This window comes from Mustela erminea, chromosome 19 (genome assembly GCF_009829155.1).
Source record: "Mustela erminea isolate mMusErm1 chromosome 19, mMusErm1.Pri, whole genome shotgun sequence".
Taxonomy (NCBI): Eukaryota; Metazoa; Chordata; class Mammalia; order Carnivora; family Mustelidae; genus Mustela; species Mustela erminea.
In genome coordinates, this window is record NC_045632.1 from 19,007,595 (window position 1) to 19,021,518 (window position 13,924).

Consider the following 13,924-nt stretch of genomic DNA (forward strand, 5'->3'; position numbering starts at 1 on the left):
CAGATTTCAGTGGCCCTTCAAGCAACCCTTCACCTCAAATAGGTGAGGCATACCTTGACCTTCCTCTCTGTGTAGGGTAGTGGGATAATTCACTTCTCCTTTCCGAGTCAGTATTCACAATGAAAAATGCAGATAATTCTTGAATGTAGTAATTTTTAAAGTTCCTCTAATCAGCAGTTTCCAACCTGCAGACCAGTACAGCATGGCCTGGGAATTTGTTACAAGTACAGGCCTCCCTTCACTCCTACTGAATCAAGACTCTGGGCTAGGTCCCCACGTCTTTGCTTTAATAAGCCCTCCAGAGGATTTTAATGCTCCAGAACAGGTGAGGACCAGCTTCTTTAAATTCCAGTGAATAGATGAGATAAAACTACCTCTTTTGTGGGAGATGACTAAAAAGAGCTTAGTAGCAGACCTGGAACATAATGGCAAGTACAGAAGAGCTAGGGCCATCATTACGATTATGATTATGGTTATTTTATGTTAGTATCATTGGCAATGTCATCCCAAGGATCTGGCATACACTCCTGTGAGACAGGAAGTCTTGTTTTCGGAGGCATTGGGGACATTTGTCAAAATAAATAATAATTTGATTCAACAAGGAGCCTCCTAAATAGTATTTAAAACTGCTTTTTGGCTCCCTTTATGACAGGGACTCTTCTATCATGTGGACACTGAAACCAAAGCAAATGGGAAGAAGGATGGGTGCAGTATAGAAACATTTTCAGAGAAATGAGAAAGCAAAAAAGTCACACAAAAATTATGATGTAGTTCCACAAAGTTACATCAAGTGTGCCTGCCTCTCCTGCCTCCCCTTCCACCTCTTCCATGTCTGCCTCACGGGCCAGTGAGACTTTCCCCTCCTCTTCCTTCTCCTCTCCTCCTCCCACTCAATATGAGGACAATAAGGTTGAAGACCTTTATGCTGATCCAATTCCACTTAGTGGAATTTTTTTTATAAATTTTTTTTAACTTTTTTATAACATTAGCTTACACACTTAAAAACAACTTCACTGGGAAGACATAAATATGTCTATTGTGCTTAAATGCAGAACTTTGAAATATATAAGGGGAAAATTGACCAAACTCAAGGATAATACACAAATTTCAGTCATAACTAGGGATGTTAACACTTCTTTCTCACTAATTGTTAGAACAAGCAAACAAGAAGCAAATCAGAGTACAAAAGATTTATCTTGACTTAATGGTATTTGTTAAAACACTAGATCCAACATTAGTGGAATACACTTTTTCTTTTTATAAAAGGCATGGATGAAACATTTATTCTGTCTTAACTGAATGAGGTATATTTCAGGAAAAGTGGCTGATATCAGACTGTTCTTTTCTTTTTTAATTTCAATTCAATTTTACTAACATACTATATTATTAGCTTCAGGGGTAGAATTTAGTGATTCATGAGTTACATACAACATCCAGGGCTCATTACTTCAGGTGCCCTCCTTAATGCCTGTCAACCACATACCCCAACACCCCAAGAACCTTCCCTCCAACAATCCTGTTTGGTTTTTATAGCTAAAAGTCTATTATGGCCTCCCTCTTTGTTTTTATCTTTAGTTTTCCTTCACTTCTTTTTATCTGTTTTGTTTCCTAAATTCAACATAGGGGTGAAAGCATATGGTATTTTGTCTTTCTCTGACTTATTTTGCTTAGGATAATACCCTCTAGTTCCATCCATGTCATTGCAAATAGCAAGATTTCTTTCTTCTTGATGGCTGGGTAATATTCCATTGTGTATATACACCACCTCTTCTTTATCCATTCCTCTGTCGATGGACATCGGGGCTCTATCCATAGTTTGGCGATTGTGGACATTGCTGCTATAAACACTGGGGTGCACTTGCCCCTTCAGATCACTATGTTTATATTCTTTGGGTAAATAGCTAGTAGTGCCATTCACTGGGTCAAACATGTTTATTTTTCAAGTGAACCGGATGGGGGCACCTGGGTGGCTCAGTTTGTTGGGCAACTGTCTTTGGCTCAGGTCATGATCCTGGAGTCCTGGGATCGAGCCCACATCAGGCTCCCTGCTCGGCAGAGAGCCTGCTTCTCCCACTCCCTCTCTCTCTGCCTGCTGCTTTGCCTACTTGTATCTACCTATGTCTCTGTCAAATAAAAATAAATTAAAAAACAAAAATCTTCAAGTAAACTTGGAATGTCCTTGAGTTAGGTATTTATTGGGTCAAAATGTGTTTCAACAAATTTCCAAAGTTGAACATAGATACAGTTTTTTTCTCTGAACATGGTGGGATTAAACCAGAAACCAATAACTAAGATATCTAGGAAATCTGCAAATATTTAGAAATAAAGGAAAACATACATTCACATAACCAGTGGATCAAAGAATGAACAATAAAAAGTTAGATATAATTTGAACTGAATGATAACTGAAACAAAGCAAATTAAAAAAATTTAAGATTTTATTTATTTGACAGAGAGAGCACAAGCAGAAGAACCAGCAGGCTAGGGAAGAAGCAGGCTTCCTGCTGAGTAGGGAGTCCAACTCTGACTCCAGCACTCGAACCCAGGACCCCAGGATTATGACCTGAGCCGAAGGCAAAGGCTTAACAGACTGAGCCACCCAAGTAACCCAGAGGAAACCAAATTTGTAGAATGTGTTTAGAGCAGTGAGTAAAGGAATGTTGCATCTATAAGTGTTTATTTTAAAAAATAAGGAAGATCTAAAAACTTGGATATAACTTTCTATCCTAAAAAGATAAGTGAAAGCACATTTGTTACAAAATAGAAATAGATAACAAATATTGGTATGGAAATGAAAATAGCACAGAATATTAATAAAGCTAAAGTTAGAGTTGTAAAAGACTAATATAATTGATAAATGTCTACTAAGATCAATCATGAAATAAAAAGTGAAATTTTAATTATCAATATCCGGGAAAAGGGAGAACATTGCTATAGATTAGAAGACATTCAAAGGATAAGGTGATTATAAACATCTTTTTTTAAAAAAGATTTTATTTCTTTGACCGAGAGGGAGACAGCGAGAGAGGGAACACAAGCAGGGAAAGTGGGAGACGGGGAAGCAGGCTTCCCAGTGGAGCAGGGAGACCAAAGTGTGACTCAATCCCAGGACCCCGAGATCATAACCTGAGCCAAAGGCAGATGCTTAACGACTGAGCCACTCAGGCGCCCCTATAAACACCTTTTTAGGAAGAAAATTGTAGGTTCAAAGATTTCTCCTGGTGAATTTCATCACACATAGAAGTTATGATACCGGGGTCCTACAAACTCTCAGACAATAGAGAAGGAGGTACATCCTCCAAATCCATTCAATGAGGTTAGCACGACCTTCTTACCAAAATATAATAATAAATATACAGATTACTATTCCTCACAAACACAGATATGGCAATCTTGAACATTACTAGAAAATCAATCCTAACCAAATTTAAAAAGATCCTCTAGAATGACCAAGTGGAAGCAGAAACTACAAGGTTGGTTTCCTATGTAAAAGCAGTCAGTGCAACTGACCATAGTAAGAGACTAAAGGAGAAAAGCCATCTGCATTCTCAAAGCTGTAGGGGAAGTAATTGATGAAGTTGACCATAGCTTTCCAAAAGGTCTCTGATGAAGTAGGAATTGGAGGGAATTTCCTTCTCCCGAAGGCAGAGCAGGGTTAAGTGACCAGGAGAGGTTGTGCCTTGGGACCTGAGGCCGTGACAGCTTAGCAGATTCTGCCCTCAGCTGCAGCTCCTCTCGTGTCCTTGTATCTGGGAGAAGAGTTCCCACGAGCAGCTGTGTGGTTGGCCCCAGGCTACAACACATGCAACACGGGATGATGCGGGGCGACTACTGCCTCTGTCTTCCACCTTCTGAGCAGCCTGGAGCCCAGGGTGGCCTGTGTGGGCCTTAGGAGAGCAGCCAACTCAGACCTAGTGGGCGCCATGGGATCCTCACAGGATCTGGGGAACTGGGCATCGGGACTGGAGAAATGGTCATCCATGATGCCTGCTTGATGAGGGGGCTCCAGTCGGGGGGCACATGCATGAGCTCTGGAATCAGACAGACCAGCTTCAGCCCCCACCTTCACTCCCACGTGGGACCTCCTGAAGACCCCGAGGGTTCGTGCTGTTTGTCACTTGTCAGATGTGTAAAAGGAAGTGAAGAGAAGCCAGCTGCCTGGAGGGATGTGGTGGGGTACAGCACCTGGGCAGGCTAGGGCACCCCAATGGCCCCCACTGCAAAAGCATTACAGCCCACGTGGCGATGCTTAAGACTCACACTTTTCCAGGACTGCAACAAGGCTGTCCTTGTCTTGCTCCAGGACTAGAACAGACCACAGACAGCTTCCCTTGTAAGCAGATGTTCCAGAAACCAGACCCACCATCACGGAGGAAAGGTAGGATGTGAGGGGAAATGGGTGTTGCCTGTGGCGGCCGCCTGAAGGGAAGAGGCCGGGAAAAATCACTCCCTGTGTGGCTGGGGCACTCCTTATCCCCCTTATTGCACATTCAGTGAAGCCATTCCCTGACTCTGGGTGCACCTTTTCCCGTCAGAAACAGAGCCCAACATCAACAGTTCCCGTGGCGTTTCTCCCGCACTGACATAGAGTAAGCCAGGCCCCCAGACCATCCAGATGTGGGGTGCTCCAGAGCCTGGCTCTGAGCAGGCTCTGCTTCCTCTGACCCCAGGAACAATGGCTAGTGGAACTAAGAGGCACAGAGTGCGTCACCTACAGCCCCAGGCCAGATGCAGAGGAGACCTCAGACCCAGAGCCCCAGCGGTGCCCCTGCTGCTGGCAACAAGCACCAGCAGTCCCGTGTGTGCCCACATGCAGGGGGAGTGTGGGGGGGGCAGTAGAGGGTGTGGGTGGGATGGGGAGGAGGAGGAAGGACAGTCCCCAAGCCCTAAAACCAGGGGCAGAAATCCCATAGGGACTGGAGAAGGGCCAAGAGCCCCACCCTTTGCCCTCTGGTGCCCTTGCTTCCGCCTCTTTACTGGACAGTCCTTTCCTGTCACACATTCCAGTGATGAGTCACAAGCATCGGGCTCCACAGCGCAGTTTTCCGTGGAGGAGTAGGCAGTCGGGGCACATCCAAACAACATACCGGGTTCCTGGGATCAGAGGCAAACACAGCTCTTCATGGGCAACGTAAAGCAAGCTTCCCTTCCTGACCAGCTCCTTTCCCCAAGCCCGGGGCCATTCACCCATTCATCCAGACCCGAGTCCCTCCTCCACTTCCACCAGTGCCTCACTTTTCACTGACCCAACCATCCCTGCTTCCCCATCTCTTCCCCCGGGGCAGTCAGCACCTCCGTACAGGTGACCTCCCCGCGTGTTCTGGAACTGGGTGTCACCACGTGGGCTCAGCTCCCCATTCCCAGGCTTTTGCCTTCTGCTTTCCCTAAGGATCCACTGTTGTTACCTCCTCATTAACCGGGACCCGCCAGGGTGGAACCTGTCTAGTCTCCACCAGTCCAGCTGCCGTATAATCAGGAGCCCGACCCCAACTCTGAAACTCTGCCTGAGCCCGGGAGCCACACTTCCATCACATGTGGGGTCCCTGATGGGCAGGAGCAGAGTCACCCTCCCCAGTGCCCCCAACTTTACTAGCTGGTCCGTCCCTATTGTTGCAGTAGCCGACTCTCCAACTGGCAGAACAACAGCCAACTGAACATCCAGGCCTGCCTTTGACTCTGATGAAATTGATATGGCTGCCAGGCCCCTTCCCAGGCTCCTCCGGATGAACCCTTGCACCTGGCTGCTTTGCTACCTCTCACCCCTTGGGAAACCTGGCCTCACAACACAAGCAGCAGTCTGAACCTCTGCATCCCACCTTTGGCATCTTGGCAGCCAGCCTCATCTGCTGATGTGGGGCCATCATTGGGATGCCCGGCACTCGGCAAGGCTCAGCTTTGCTAACATGACTTAGACCATTTCCTTTCAAGGCATCTGTGAGTCCTTTGGCTAAAGACTATTCTAGGGCCAGGGTGTCCCCCCAGGCCCCAGCTCCAGGACTGAAGCACTCTGCCTTAGTGCAGGGCCTAGGGGGACACTCCGGACCTAAGCTCATGCCGGGGGAGTCTGAGACCTGAACCCAGAGTCCTGCCAGCCTGCAGAGCCTCCATCCCACCTGGAGACAGAGAACCTCCCCTGGGAGACACAGTCCTTCCTGCCCAAAGTCACACCAGCCAGAATCCCCAGGCCAAGCACACTGGTCCCTCCAGCAGAGATACCATCGCTGACAACAGACACGACAGAAGACACTTGGGCTGGTCCTCCCGTCCCGGCACCTGCAAGCCATCGGCCAAAGCCCTCAGCCACAGTGAGAGCGGCCACACCACACCTGTGCTCGGAGCTCCATCTCCTCCCACGTGCAGTCCGGCCCCCGCGCTCCACTTGTCCAGGGCACAGGGAGAGTTCCAGTGAGAGGGTCCAGGACGAGAACTGGCGTGGAGAAGCTGCGTTCCCTTTCTATGTCTGCTGGGGACCTGTCTGGCCAGAGCCAAACTATTCCGGGTAGAAAAGCTACCACCAAAGAGAAGAAAGTTGGGCCTGAGGATGCTGTTGTTTGTGCTTCTGCCAGATGCCTCTGGGCCACCGGGCCAGGGTACCTCTGTTGCCGTCAGAGGGGCTGGCACCACGGGTGTGGCTGGAGAAAAGACTGTCCCTAACACATTCTGGGCACCTGGCGTCCATGCAGACAGGGGATGGGGAGCGCCGTGGGAGGCGACAGCACGTGAGCTGTGGTTGGGCACACTTCCTCGTTCCGTCAGCATTCGCAGCGGCTGGGGAGGCTCATGGCCATAGCACGTGGCTGCAGTCAGATGGGACAACGTCACTTTTAGGAAGACACCTGGGGCCTGGCCTTCATTCAGACCACTGGAACCTTCCCGGCCGGGATGTCCCCCTTGCCTTTGTAGGAACGCACACGACTGAGAAAATACCTGAGCTTGGGGCCTCATTCGCCTCCCGTCGACCAGATCACAGCTGCCTCTTCAGCGGGTCCAGCAAGGAGCAGCCTTGCCTTGCAGCAGCCTTGTCATCTGTCCGGGGACTCCTTGTGGACACGAGGGTGGGACCACCAACCCGCGGGTCATCTTCTCCTGCAAGAACCAGGATCTCGGCAACTAGGAATCAAAAGACTCCTCTGCACATGGCGGCAGCCACGGGCCCTCATTCCCGGGTTTGCTCTCCTGGACACAGGCTCCAGTGCATCTAGTTCCATTAAAGAAACTTAAGCTGTTTTCTGTTTTCCTAGAGCTAGCCAGAGGCCCGACAGCTCGGGGTGTTTGTGCATGTTTCCGTGCCTGTGGGGTCCGATGACACTGGTCGGAGGTCACACTGGCTTGGAAAGGTGCACTGTGGAGAGAAGGGAGAGAAACGTAAATACCAAGCGTGCAACAAACACTCTGCTTTCCACTCTTGGCCTGGAAGGCTCGAGCTCTAGGCTGATTTTCCTCTAGTCTTAAAACTGGCAGGACACCCACTGCTGCCTGCAGCTGCCCCGGGCCTCCCCCCAGTTGGTTTTAGTGGGCCCTGACCTTCCGTTGCCAGACAGAACATACAGGGACATACGTAGTTCTTGTTAATCGGGCCTCTGCTCTTGTGTTTGGCTTTTTCAGCTCGATGACGGAAGCAGAATTGACCTCTACAAGTGGCAGTGTGTTGAGCCCAACGTCACTGTGCAAAGCTTCCGTGGCCCAGGAAGTAGGCTGCTGAGGCAGTACCGCTAAGGCAGCAGGAGCTGACTTCTGCAATCTGCTGTGTCAGGGGCAGCAGCCCAGAGGGAAGCAAGGTGCGGGGGCGGACACAGGGCATGGCTCTACCTCGCCTCTTCCTTCTGAGTTTCTCCCCGGATGCCCGGCTTCCGTGGAGACCACACCAACTTATAAGCCAACCACGCTCTACCACTGTAGTCTGTGGAAAGTAGCTCAGTGTCCTCGTTCATTTGGACTAGGCCAAGCATCCACACACATTCACACGCCACCCAGGGAGGACTGGCTTGGTGGGGAAAAGGAAAAACTCAAGTCTCTTTTATAATTTTTGAAAAATTTCAGTCAAGGATCAATATATAGATACTGTTCTCATGCTGCCTTAAAGCATCTGACTGAGCATTTTCCTCTGAAAGGGGAGCAATTTTGTCAATTGCTTTTCCCGCAACCCAGAGAGGATCCTATGGCTTTCTCCCCCAGTCTCTTAATATGGTGATTGTACATTAATGCAGTCAACAGCTGGGTAGGTTCTGCTTTGAAAAGCAAGTCTTCCTCCTGTCGAACCCTCTGATATGTCAAATGCAAGAGTTAGAACGTCACTCAAGCTTGGCTGGCCTTGGAGTCAGGCCGTGTCTCCACTAGACTTTACTGCTAAAAACAGAATCTTTTCTAACTCATTTTGCAGCCCATAAAACCACCTTAAGCTGGGGGACAGCAAAAAGGCCAGCCTTTCCCTCAGCTTCTGACCTGTTCTTTCATCAAACATTTATTTGGGGCTGACCCTAGGCTTGACATCGCGGCACACCCTCGTGACGCAGCGTTTAAAGTCATCTCTTGTTGCACAGGAATTTACGATACCGAGAGAGTCTGACGAATAAACCAAATATTACTGAGGAGGGGAGACTGGTGGGGATTTCGAAGCTGGTGGGAAGGACGTAAAACCAAGGGTGGGACGGATGGAACTTTACATTCGAGAAGAACCAAGTGGCCTGGTAGAGAAGGACTACTTTCAGGTCAGGGAAATATCACGTGAAAAGGCAGGGAAGGAGGAGCAGTCACCACCCAGTGCCCACCACGAAGAATATTCTCTCTGACCACAATAGGATTAAAGTAGCATCAATAATAAGATGAGTAGAGCATCCTCAAATACCCAGACATAAAGCAAAACATACTCTTTCAGAACCAGTGAGTTGAAGGGAAATGAGAAAAAAAAAAATGGGACAATAAAGTAAATGATAATTAAAATGAGAAGGTAAAAATTTGTGAGATACAGCTAAGGCAAAGTGTGTCAGGAAACTTTGTAGTTTCATATGTTTATATGAAAAAAATAAGGAAGAATTAAAAATAGTGGTTCAAGTTTCCATCCTTAGACAAGAGCCATTGGTTTAAGTAAGATCCAAAATAAGAAACTGAAATTACACAGTGCTGAAAACTAAGCTGAGAGAGGAATTTTTAAAAGATTGATAAAACTCACAAACCCCTACTGTGACTGAAGGAGAAATAAAAAAAAGAATTCATATTTTATGAACATCAGGGCATTATGACAACTCAACAGGAAGACAGGAAAATGGTAACAAGGATGTTACCTTGCAAGGATGACATTTCTGCCTCCAAATGTTTTGTGTTTTTCCCTGATGAACTCTAGAAAACCTCTAATGACATTATTTAACAGTACTACCCAAATTCTTTCAGAAAATAGACAAGGAGGCAACTCTTGCTAACCCACTCTAGGAACCCAGTGTTAGTTACCCTCAGCCCCAAACTCACCAGAAACAAAAGGACAGGAGAATGCCTCTGATGGCCCTAGTAATCTTTGATAACCTTCTCAGAAGTCAAATCTTCCCAAATATACAAGCATGATCTAGCATGATTAAGTGGGCTTTTTCTCAAGAACATAAGGTTGCTTTGAGTGATTAATAATGCATTAATGTATGATCATCAGATTAAGAGACCAAGGGGGGAAAGTCATAGGATCCTCTCAATGGTTGTGGGGAAAGCAATTGACAAAATTGACTCCCCTTTCAGAGGAAAAGGCTCAGCAAGGTAGGAATGGGAGGGTTTCACTTGTGTGATAAAGCCCATCTACCAAAAAACTCCAATTAAAGGCACAATGAATGTGTTTACCCTCTGATCAGAAACTGGGAAAGGATGAGCTTTGTCTCCACTTGTCTCCACTCAATATGTTCCTGGATTTTGGAGCCAATGTCGAAGGTAAAGAGAACTACTCAAAGACCTACATGTTTAAAAAGAAGCAAAAGTGCAAAAGTGCCTTTCTCATAGAGAATGTGATTGTGCATGTAGAAAACCAATCTACATGTTTACGAAGAAGCTCCAAGAAGGAGGAAATGAAGTGAGCCAGTTTCCTGTGTCAGGTCAACATACAAAAGGCAACTGCTTTGTCTGTGTGCTACCAAACACCAACACGCGTGTAATGCACACGTACAATATATGTACAGAGCCATATATCCTACTTGTGCCTGGGAAAAGGTCACACTGCTATGTTGTCCATTTCAGTCAGGACCCTGAACGATGGGCCGTGGAATTATTATACGGGATGTGGGTGCCCTTGGGTAAAGCTCTTAAGCCAGGCTAGATCCTGTCTCCTGTCCTTAGACCTGGGAGATCATTCACAGACAGCTGTGTAGTCGGCTGCCAAGTCTTCCCAAGACAAGAAATGCCTGGCGGTGCTATGACAGCTATGACTGCTGTTACTCTCTGCAGAGGGAAAAGAATGAGAAATTCAAGGCATGCAGATGAAAAGGGAAGTCAATTAGCTTTAGTCATAGAACCACAATTCAGAGGAAACATTACTGCATATGTAGAAAATCTTAAGAAACCTACAAAGAAGCTTCCAGAATGCGATAGCTATGTGATCATAGCATGTTCTGTAAAGTACCAATGTACTACTGAAAAATAAACTTCACAAAGCCCACACAGTCCATAGGAATAAATTAGCAAAAGCTGTGGAAGATCTACAGCCACAAAACTATATGAGGGTGGTTGCAAACATGCTCTTAAAAGTCCAGAAAATAGATATTATAGGTTTTGTGGCTCACAGACCTTGGTCACATATTTGTGCACGTGCATGTGTGTATGCTACAAGTATTTTCCATTGTTAGCATGGTTCTTTGCTCTCTCACCTTACAAAAACAGGCTGTGGGTTGAATCTGACCCAGAGGCCTCAGTGTTGGCTGCTAGTGGAAAATATTGCATAGAGAAATTTAGAAAGACCTCATATATGGAGATGCATACCGTGTTTGTGGCCTAGAGAAGTTAATACTGGCCAATTGTCCTTTTTGACTAGGACTCTGAAACCTCATCTATGGGGTTATTCTGCGAAAAGTTGGTGCCCTTGGGGCATAAGAGTTTTCAGAGCAGGGGATCCTGTGCCCACCTGATGGTCCTCCCCCATCCCCGCCCCGGGGGAAGACAGCTCCCAGCCAGCCCTGTGGTTTGCTGCAAGAGGCAATCACAAGAGAGCTCTGCTATGGAGATGTGCTGACAGCTGTGGTCCCTGCCCACATCCTCACATAGCCTAAGGCCCCGTTGGTCAAGGCCCACTTAGAGGAGTTGTGCCCCTAGCTAAGTACCTTAAGGTCTTAAGAAAAAAAAAAAAAAAAGGACCACCTGGTGTGTAAGTGATGGGGAGTCACCAGGGTCTGGTGGGTCCAGGCTGATCTGTAGAATCAGACAGCTTGGGTCAAGCCCTGGCAGGGCCACTACTGCCTGTGTGAGCTGAGGAAAGTTCTAGGCCTCCCATATGGTTTGGCCAAACCTGTAAAGCAAAGAGAAGAGGCTCTGACCTCCAGGAAAGGGTGATGTGGGGCGCCGCCTGGCAAGCCAGCCCAGGGGCGCCGCTCCTACTAACGGCTCGAGCTTTCCCAGGGTGTCAGCTGAGGGGGCGTCCCCAGAGAGACTCCCAGAGGTCGGGGCCCGGCGCCCTGCGCTCCCCGCGGGCGGCGGCGGGGGCCTGGCATAACGGCTTCGGTCCGTGGCGGTTGGAAGGACGCGGCTGGCGGCCCTCGCGGCTGCTGCTGCTCTATCCCGGGTCCCTCGCCGCACCGTCCTCAGCCCCCGCATCCCGGACACTGCCCCTGCCGCCGCCTCCCTGGATCCCTGGGTCCCCCAGTTCCCTGGCCTGCGCCCCCCACCTTCCCCGGCATCAGGCTGTATCCGGCACTGCCGCTGAGTCAGTTCCTCGCTCAGACGGTCGCGGCCCCGGTACTCCGGACGACCGGTACTGCCCTTGGGAACCCGAAGGAGAGAACGGAGGACCCAGAACCCCCACGCCAGGGCTATCCGAAACCGGACGCGCAGAAGGCCAATCCGCTTCCCGGGAGCCATTCCCGCTGTCCCGGACGGTCCCCACGGAGCGCGCGCTTCACCCGGTGCCGCCAACTGCAGCCCGGAGCGCGAAGCTCCAGACGAGCGAGTCCCGCGGACCGGGTCCTTGCCCTCGCTGCCTTTCCCTCCAGCCCTTTGCGCGCGGGTTCTCCGTCCCCCTGGCCGGTGGCCCTTCAGAGCCTTGGAGAAGGGTGCGCTGGCCACCGAGGGCTCTGGAGCTAGGGCACCTCGCTGACTTTTCTGCTGAGTCCAGGGATTCCTCGCACACAGGCGGCTCCTCCCCAAAGCTTCTGCAGCCGGCGGGTGCCCTCCAGTGTTCCCTCCCATTGGGCCTGGGTCACCCCTGTCCTGCCCCTCTCTTGGCATGCTTGCAGGCTCCTGGGTCTGCACCCTTCCTCCCCTGTTGCCTGGCAGAGCTGGGAAAGGTCTCGTCTCTGATCCTTTGTCAGGACAGGCTGGGACCACCGCCTCCACGATCTGAAAGGGCGGTGGGAGCCCACAGTGAGAAGCTAACGGTGGTGGCCACTCTGGGAATTTGTACCTGAATCCAAGAATCAGCCCAGCTTAAATGTGTGTGTGTGGTGGTCTCAGGAGGACAGGGGAGGGGATGGCATTAGGCCTAAGTTCAGAGGGGTGCTTCTAGGCCTCAGGCAGACAGGAAAAGGGCAGTAGAGTCTACCCTTCATGCTAAAACTGGTTTTAGGAGGAAGACTCAGGGAGCTGAGCATTGCTTGTCTCTGAGCCCTTCCGGGAAGTTTTGCTCACCAGGCTTTCAGACTGTAATTTGTCTTCAAGGCTTTAAATCTTTTCTGCTTTATGATTTTGGATGAGATCAATGTCGGGCTTCCGAATAACCCATTTGAGGATTCTGCCACCCGTACTAGGGGGAGAGGACCTTGGAGGGCTTGTGGGAAAGGAGGTATTTGTTCAGACAGCTCTCATCATGCCACACGGCCTTGATGTGGTTGGCTTGGTCCACCGTCATGGTTTCGTGGCAGGCCCTGGTCAGCCTGTAAACCTCTGACACTGACCCCCCCCCCCAAATCAGACCCCTATGGAATAAAAGTCCCCTCATCTTCAGGAATATGGGCATGTGACTGAGACTGGCATTCATAGGGGAAGTCAGTCTGATTGAGCCCAAGGTAGGCAAGATGGAGAGTCCCAAACAGGGAGGCGAGGATCTCCACGCCCATGTGGTCGCTGAAGCTCACGTCCACATCCGAGCACACGAGGTAAGCCACTTCCCACCACATGCGCCACTGGGAGAAATTGCTGATGGTCTCCGTGCGGTGCGTGGAGACGTCCTGCCAACGGGTATAGCTCAGGACCTCGAGGATGATGATCTGCTTCCCTTTCTGTCGGCTGAGATGAGGAACATACTCGGGCTTGTCAGTGAAGATACAGTAGTTCACCCTGTGTCCCACCAGGAAGTACGTCTCAGCGGACTGCAAGAACTGCTTTAGGAAGATCGTGTAGGACCTCACAGAAAATACAGTCGATCTGAGGGTCGTGGTTCAGAGCTGGAACTGCTCATTCACGATGTCCGTGTTGACAGTCCCCTCCCAGATGATGGGAGCCAGCCAAGGGGTCATGACGAGGACATCTTTCCTAGAGGGTGTTAGACCATCTGGTTGAGGATACACCATCCTTGATAATTTTACACTTTGCAGGCCGTTGCGTTCTCTCACAGGCATGCTGACCTTACCCTGATGCTTTCCAGCTTCCGGCTTCTTGGGTTCAGGTAACCCTGATCGCCAGAGAAGGTCATGATGGGCGTTAGGAGAAGAAGCGAGGCCACTTGATGAACCGAGCAGCGTTTCCGTGTCACAGTGAGGATCTGGAGTCGCTGGGCCATGACTGCGTGACTGAGGATGCACTTTCTGTC

The 13,924-nt window shown here is 49.4% G+C and overlaps 1 long non-coding RNA gene and 1 pseudogene across 3 annotated transcripts; both read right to left on the reverse strand.

The window, feature by feature from the left end:
- Positions 1–4,561: 4,561 nt before the first annotated feature.
- On the reverse strand, positions 4,562–11,935 carry LOC116579236. Of its 3 annotated transcripts, XR_004281183.1 has the most exons (5): positions 11,847–11,935; positions 11,323–11,470; positions 6,928–7,342; positions 6,327–6,508; positions 4,562–5,094 (listed from the first exon to the last, which is right to left on the reverse strand). It is a non-coding gene; the product is annotated as an uncharacterized LOC116579236 (long non-coding RNA). The 3 variants fall into 3 exon arrangements; XR_004281181.1 differs by lacking the exon at positions 6,327–6,508; XR_004281182.1 differs by lacking the exon at positions 4,562–5,094 and having other exon boundaries at positions 6,118–6,508.
- Positions 11,936–12,919: 984 nt separating this feature from the next.
- On the reverse strand, positions 12,920–13,721 carry LOC116579233 (annotated as a pseudogene).
- Positions 13,722–13,924: the final 203 nt, after the last annotated feature.